This window comes from Budorcas taxicolor, chromosome 17 (genome assembly GCF_023091745.1).
Source record: "Budorcas taxicolor isolate Tak-1 chromosome 17, Takin1.1, whole genome shotgun sequence".
NCBI lineage: Eukaryota > Metazoa > Chordata > Mammalia > Artiodactyla > Bovidae > Budorcas > Budorcas taxicolor.
This window is the reverse complement of record NC_068926.1, coordinates 60,722,669-60,730,584: the sequence shown is the minus strand read 5'-3', so window position 1 is coordinate 60,730,584 and position 7,916 is coordinate 60,722,669. Positions and strand designations below refer to the sequence as shown.

Genomic DNA, 7,916 nt, shown 5'->3' with positions numbered 1-7,916 from the left:
GCTACCCAAGTAGCGACACGATTTTATATTTTGCTCAAGTTCCAAAATTCTTATTATAAAAATAGCATATATTAACTCTGCAAAATAGATATAAGCCAGTCTCTGGAATCCAGCAAACGTTGACTAAATCTTAGGTACTATTCCTTGAGAATACGCCCATCCATTTTGTTGAACTGATGAAAGAAGATGAAAAGTAAATGTTTTCTCCCAACCCAGATGCCACCACTGTAAGTTTTCTGGTGTAGGAGCCTCTACTCTGTTGCTATAACTGTATTAAAGATAACCAAAAACAAAAACAAACTCACAGGACTATCTGGTACATGCTGTTTCATGCTCTGTTTTATTTAATTAATTGTAAACACAGAATGCAGCTTTCGACGACCTGCAAGAAAAGATGGAGTCAATGGGGCGAGTCATGTAACTGCAGGGAATTACTGTCATTATAAAAGCTAGTGGCAACCTCCACATTAATCTCTGAAGTTTTTTTGCCTCTGATCTGCTTCTGAGGTTTGGGCCCCTGAAGCTTCCGCCTTTTCAGAGTTAAGCCCATCGCCTATCTGTCCCCAGCATCGACATCTCTGCTCAGCACCGGGCCCTTCTGAGACCTGCGGGGACAGTGGCCAGGGGTCCCCCATCGCCCCGCCGAGCCCCGCCCCGCGGGCTGCGCGGGTCACTCCGTCACGTGTGCGTCCCTCGTGTCCACCCGCCTCTCCCCTCGGTGCGCGTCTATAATCTTGCGCTCTGGGGAGGGTCCTGGGCAACAGCTGCCTTTGATCAGCCCAACATCTGGGAGACTCGGCACTTCAAGAACGCTGACTGGTGATCAAAGATGAGAACGCTGTGACAGCGGAGACTTGGCTAGAACCCAGCCTGGCTAAATGCACTGATTGGGGAGGGGGAGGAAGGCCGAGGGCGGGGTGGGGGGGGGGGGTGGAGGGGGAGCGTCGGGTGGCCCGCGGGGCGGAGGGTGGGAGCGAGGAGCAACCCACCCAGCTGCGAGGGCTTGGCTGCAGAGGCTGTTAGGAGCATGGCCTTTGCTTCTGGGACCTTGACTCTCCATGCCTCAGTTTCCTCCTCTGCAAAATGGGGATTATTAGCGTGAGGACAAAATGGGTTGAGAAAGGAAAAGCGTTTAGAACAGAAGCCTGGCTCCCAGTTTGAGCTCATAAATGCCAGCTGTCGTTGCCGCTATTACGGCCGCTGGTATTCCTAGAGCCAGATCATGGAGGGACTGAGGGTCTGCATAGTCTCCAAAGCTTTAGTGCCTACTAATTTTTGTCTTTTTAATTTACTTATTTAGCTGTGCCAGGTCTTACTTGCAGCATGCAGGATCTTAGTTCCCTGTCCAGGGATTGAACCTGGGCCCCCTGCATTGGGAGTGAAGAGCCTTAATCACTGGGCAACCAGGGAAGTCCCAGTGCCTACTGATTTTTAATGATTTATTTACAGCCTCAGTTTCCCCATCAGTAAAATGGTGAGCCACACAAGATGCTGAAATTCAACAAGGATTATTGCTTTTCCAGGTGGCACTAGTGATAAAGAACCCACCTGCTAATGCAGAAGATGGAAGAGATGCAGGTTTGGTCCCTGGGTCGGGAAGATCTCCTGGAGGATGAAATGGCAACCCACTGCAGTATTCTGGCCTGGAGAATTCCATGGGCAGAGGAGCCTGATGAGCTACAGTCCATGGGGTTGTAAAGAGTTGGACACCACTGAAGCGACTTAGCACACATTGCTTTTCCATTTGATTGGTGGAGAAACTGAGGTCTGGAGATGTGAAGTCATGCAACCAAGAAAGAGCCCAGCATCTGCCCATCTGGGAACTGGTCCTAACTGGAGGGTTGGGCTGCTGCCTCATGGGCCCAATGCAAAGCCACTGGGATTTTTGCTCAAGCCAAGAATTCTCCTTTTATCTCCTGCAGGCTGGGTTCAGTAACATTACTACCAACAGCAGCGGATTATTTTTTATTTTATCTAGATTTTTTTTTTTTTTTTGGATGTGGACCATTTTTTAAAAGTCTTCATGGAGCTTGTTACAATATCGCTTCTGTTTTATGTTTTGCTTTTTTGGCCCCAAGGCATGGGGGATCTTAGCTCCCCAACCAGGGATCAAACTCACACCCCCTGTATTGGAAGGCCAAGTCTTAACTGCTGGACTGCCAGTCAAGTCTTTATTTTATATTATTTTTGGCTTGCAGTGTCTTATTAAAATACAACATACACACAGCAGAATGCATGTATCAACATGAATGGGCCCAAACTAAAGGCACTCATGGAACCAGCAACCAGATGGAGAAGCTGCCTCTCCCCCCACTCCGGAGACTCCCTTGTGCGCCCTTCCGGTCACTAACCCTCTGCATGGAAACGGCTTAAATTGTTTTTTTATTTATTGCATGCTCACAGGAAATCGCCTGGCAGGCCTTGGCCTCACATGAACTTTGCAACAACACTCTGAAGCTTGCCCTGTTAACATCCCTATTTTACAGATGAGAAAACAGAGGCACAAAGAGTGGAAGGAACTTGCCCAAGGTGACACGCTGGTCAGTTAGGCTTCAAAATCTCATGCCCTGGCTGCAGGACTGTGAGCTCTTGCTTTTAGAGGAATGATGCTCTTGGAAGTGGTCAGTACAGAAAAAGTGATAGCTGCTCAGTCTTGTCCAACTCTTGCAACCCCATGGGCTGTAGCCCACTAGACTCTTCTTGTCTGTGAGATTCTGCAGGCAAGAATACTGGAGTGGATAGCCATTCCCTTCTCTAGGGGATCTTCCCAACCTAGGGAGTGATCCTGGGTCTCTTGCATTGCAGGCAGATTCTTTACCATTGCAGCCTCCAGGGAAGCCTGGTCAGTACAGACAGTAATTCTGATTTTTGGAGGAGAAGGGGTTTTAGGGAAGAAGCAACTTACATATGATAATTGTGGAACACATCGGGGCTTTTAGGAAATAGAGCTGCCCCTATTTCAGTGGCCCCGTGGGCTTTTACTGATGCTCCTGAGCTCCTGATAAGCTGTGGTCAGTGGCTTGCCTTCAGGGACTGGATACGGCTGCCGGACCTCTCTCCTCTCACCAGTTCTCTCCTCCAAGAGCTTCATCAGTTCATAGAGGGGACATGCAGATGGCACCAGAGAGAAGACCTCTGCCCTGTCCCTGTGGTCTCAGCCTGTGTCTGAAAGCAGAGCTTGAGGCAAGGGTTCATGTACAGGCATTTGGCTTGGAAAGTGACGCCAGGGAGGAGGAATGAGGGGCAGGGAAGGAAGGAGAGCCAGTGTGGGCATGTGTCACTGATTTGGGCATGGCTACAGGCAGCTGGTGGGGCTTCCCAGGTGGCACCAGTGGTAAAGAACCCATCTACCAATGCAGGAGACGTAAGAGACATGGCTTTGATCTCTGGGTCGAGAAGATCCCCTGGAGGAGGGTATGACAACCCACTCCAGTATTCTTGCCTGGAGAATCTCATGGACAGAGGAACCTGGCAGGCTACAGTCCATGGGTTTGCAAAGAGTCAGACATGACTGAAGCCACTTAGCATGCATACACGCATGCATAGGCAACTGGTGTGGTTGCTGCAGGACCAAGGAAGCCTCATGGAATGCCTCTCAGAAGCATCTGCGCATGACACGAAAGAGAGAAGCATTTCTCCATTGGCTCCCATCTGCCACTGGTCAAGGTGACCTCATGACCGTTAACTGCCTCCCGCTTTTAGGTTGTTCACTGGTGAACCAGTCCCCACATCAGTGGCAGAGGTAAGAGGTGGGTTTGAGTAGATAGAAGAGGTGCGCAAAGAATCTGAGAACCTGGACGCCACTCCCCTTAGAATCTGTGAGCTGGGGCTGGCGTGTGCTCTCCACAGCCAACTGGTCAACCTCACCTGTTGTCCTTCCCCCTCACGCTCTCCACCCAAGTGAACTCACTCCCTCCATCCTTTGCTTTGACACCATCTCTGACAACACAAGATGGCCCCTGCCTGACTTTAAGACATCCTTGATGACTTCTCTCATGGTCCAGTGGTTAAGAATCTGCCTGCCAGTGCAGGTTTGATCCCTGGTCTGGGAAGATTCCACATGCCACAGGGCAACTAAGTCCATGCACCACAACCACTGAAACCACGTGCTGCTACTACTGAAGTCTGAGCACCCTAGAGCCTGTCTACCACAAGAGAGGTCATTGCAGTGAGAAGCCCAAGCAACACAACTAGAGAGTAGCCCTCTCTCATTGCAACTAGAGGAAAGCCTGTATGAAGCAACAAAGACAGCACAAGCAAAAAAAAAAAAAGACATTCTTGAAATGTATTTCGCAGATATTCTCATTGTGAAATTCTAACCCCTAGTCCCTCAGAATGTGACCTTATTTGGAAATAGGGTCACTGCAGATATAATCAGATGATGTCATGCTGGTGCAGGGCGAGCCCCCAATCCAGTATGACTGTTGTACTTCTATAAAGGGGAACATGGGACATGGACATGCATGCAGAGTGAACACCATGTGAAGATGAAGGCAGAGATGGAAGTGAAATGTCTGCAAGCCAAGGGATGTCGAAGATTGCTAATCAACCCACCGGAAGCCAGGGGAGAGGCCAGGAACAAACAGACCCTCCATATCCTCAGAAGGGATCACCCTTGCTAACACCTTGATCTTGGACTTCCAACCTCCAGGACCATGAGAATAAATTTCTACTGTACCAGCCACCCCGTTGATGATACTTGGTGACAGCAGCCTTAGCAGACTAATAAACACCCTAAAATAGAAAATTTCAGTCCTGCCAAGGAGAGGAACCTCTCTTTTCTGATGTGTTTTGGGTCATGGGCCATGCAAATCATCAAACAAAATGACAGATCCTCTCTACAAAAATCTCAGGTGCATGCAGCATTTTGGAAACAAGATTCGGAAATTCTTGAATATTGGAGATATGTTACTGCTCAGAGGAGAACAGTTTTAGGCAGATATGAAGAAGCATCCCCGAGCTGATTAAGTCAAGTGGATTTGATCTACAGATGTTCTCTGTATGAACGACCTTTGTTGAAACATAAATCATGAGAAGGGAGAGAAGCCCGAAACCTGTCATGATGGAAGGAGTGTGAACGGCAAGAACCGTGGGCAAGGGTTTGGCATGAATTAAGCCCCCTTGAGTCATGTCATAGCTTCCGGCTCCCAGGAGAGGCTCTCCAATGCTGGTCCCTTTCTGCCAGCCCCTGGAAGCTAGGGACGTATAAACAGGATCTGGCATTTGCGGACCAGAAAAATTACATGGGGCTGTTCATTTTAACCAGATCGCCAGGTTTTCAGCAGATTTGCACCATCAATGCCCTGTTCAGATTCCCTTCACTTTTTTTTTTTCTGTGTGAACATTCTCTGGCTTCCTTGAACTTTTGCTCCTCACAGCTGCACCTGGAGCTGTCTTTGGAAGTCTGCTCCCAGGCTACCCACTGCTCTGCTTACAAACCCAGAGTGCTGAGATACCAGGAGATAGACTACACCCTGGGCACCACCCTTAGCTATCAACTAACTGGTTCAGGAGCGTAAAAGCTCTATTTCTTTGCCTTGATGAGTTGAGACAAGCTGTGAGGCAAAATTTATGCTCCCGAGCTCCCCACAGGATCAGGCTAAGCTGGGGCTTTGTGGAGACCTCACCCTGACTTGGCTTCTCCCCTGTCCCCCGTCTGCTTTCCCCCATCACCTGTTGCTTCCTCCTGGAGCACTTCCTTAATAAATCACACGGCAGGAGACTTCTAGTGTCCTTTCCTGCTTCTGCAAACCTGATGTCAGTGGGGGTGGTTTAGTCCATTCTGAGCATCCCAAGTACCTTCTCAAATAGCCTGGACTGTCTCCTGTGGGCTTGATCCAGATTTTGCTTAAGCAATAGGAGGAGAAAGAATAGTGGGAGATACTGTTATGAGAGATGAACCAGGGAAGATGTCCTTCCGTCAATAAAGTGATCAAGGCAGGAGGTCTGAGCAGAAGCCAGAGTTTCTCCGTCTCGACATTACTGACATCTGGGGCCGGATAGTTCTTTGGATTGAGGGGCTGTCCTGGGCATCGGAGGAGGGAGGTTGAGCAGCCTCCTTGGCTTCTTCTCATTAGATGCTAGTGACCAGTTGTGAGCACCAAGAATGTCCCCAAACATTGACAGATGCCCTCCGGTTGAGAACCACTACATTAAACCAAGACCTGAGTGCTGAGTAAGACTTAGCTCAATGGAAAGCAGCATTCTGAAGAGAGGAAACAACCTGTGCAAAGGCCCTGAGGTGGGAAGGACTCAGATTATTGGAGGAAGAGAAGGGAGGTTAATGTGGCCAAGAGCAGTGAACAAGGGGGGAGGGGGTTCTAGATGAAGATGGGCTGGGCATATATCACGCAGGGGCTTGTGCAGCAAAAACTTGTGATTTTAACTTAAAAGCAACAGAAAGCCATAGAAGTGCTTTTCCCTTCAATTTGATGTGTATTTATTGAACATCTGCTCTGTGCCAGATACTGTGTAAGTGAAAGTTGGAGAAGAACTTTCAGAGGAAGGATCACAGTGAATGGTGAGGTCATCTCCCAGTGCGGCATTGTAGTTTCCAGTGCCAGACTCAGGAAGGTCATACTGACGTTTTGAAATTGGCCACAGAAATCAATAGGTGCTGAGGATTAGGACTTCAGCCACCATGTAGCCCACAAGAGCATGTCATCCACAAGGAGAACAGCCTTTCTTTCTAATCTGGTTGCCTTTTCTTTTCTTTTCCTTTTTTTTCCTTCCCTCCCTCCTTTCTTTCTTCTTTTTGTCTAATCCCCTGGCTGCAGCTTCTAGTACAGTATTGAATAGATGCAGCAGGAGTGGCCATTCCTCTTTTTTTTTTTTCAAAAAAATATTTATTTGTGTAGCTGTGCTGGATCTTGAGTTGCGGCATGTGGGATCTAGTTCCCTGACCAGGGATTGAACCTGGGTCCTCTGCATTGGGAGCACACAGTCTTAGCCACTGGACCACCAGGGAAGTCCTGTCATCTTTGTCCTAATCCAGATCTTTAGGGAGAGTGGGGCATGCTTGTTGTGTTCCATCATTAAGCCCTCATGTTTGGTCGACTCATTGAAAAAGTCCTTGATGCTGGGAAAGATTGAGGGCAGAAGGAGAAGAGGGTGTCAGAGGATGAGATGGCTGGATGGCATCACTGATGCGATGAACATGATCTTGGGCAAGCTCCAGGAGATGGTGGGGGACAGAGGCCTGGCATGCTGCAGTTTACGGGGTCGCAAAGAGTCAGACACGACTGTGTGACTGAATAACAACAAGCCTGACACTTGCTGAGGGTTTCTTGTAATCAGGTTGAGGACGTTTTCTTCCCATCCCTTTCTCCCCCTGACTGCCCACAAAGGGTGTTGAATTCCAGAAGGATGGCAGAGGAGCACCTTAAACAGAAATTTACATTTTTAAAAAAATTTTAGAAGTCCCTTCTGGCCATTTACAGGAGAGTGATCTGCAGAGGGCAGGAGTGGAGGCAGAGAGGCTGGGGAGAAGACTGTGTGGTCGGGCAGGCGAGGGATGCTGGTGTCCTCGGCGCTGGTCTTAGCTATGGAAAGAAGGGCAGCGCTTCCAGAGATGCTGTGGTGGGAAAGATGACACTGAAGTTCGCAAACCCAGCCATAGGCATGGTCCCAGGTCAGGATTTCTAGAAGCAGAGCCTGAGGGGTTGGGAGGGGGAGTGAGGCATCGAGGAGAGGGCAGGGGCAGGGGCCCAGCCAGGGTGTGGTCCCAGCTGAAGTCTGGCCTTGGCCTGACCCTCAGGGGACTCTGGAGCATCACCTGCATTACAGGGTTGCCCCCATATCCGCCGATTCTTGGCTGCCCCCAGTAGAAGGAAGTGTAGCCTCCCAGGGGTGTCCATCTCTGGACGAAGTGGCTTGACTCAGTCCAGTGCAGTTTCTCAGGGAACGTTGCATGGTTG

The 7,916-nt window shown here is 49.3% G+C and overlaps 1 non-coding gene across 1 annotated transcript; it reads right to left on the bottom strand.

Annotated features, from left to right (window-relative positions):
* Positions 1-6,894: 6,894 nt before the first annotated feature.
* Positions 6,895-6,967, bottom strand: TRNAG-CCC (transfer RNA glycine (anticodon CCC)). The gene has a single exon. It is a non-coding gene; the product is annotated as a tRNA-Gly (tRNA).
* Between the last annotated feature and the right edge of the window lie 949 nt (positions 6,968-7,916).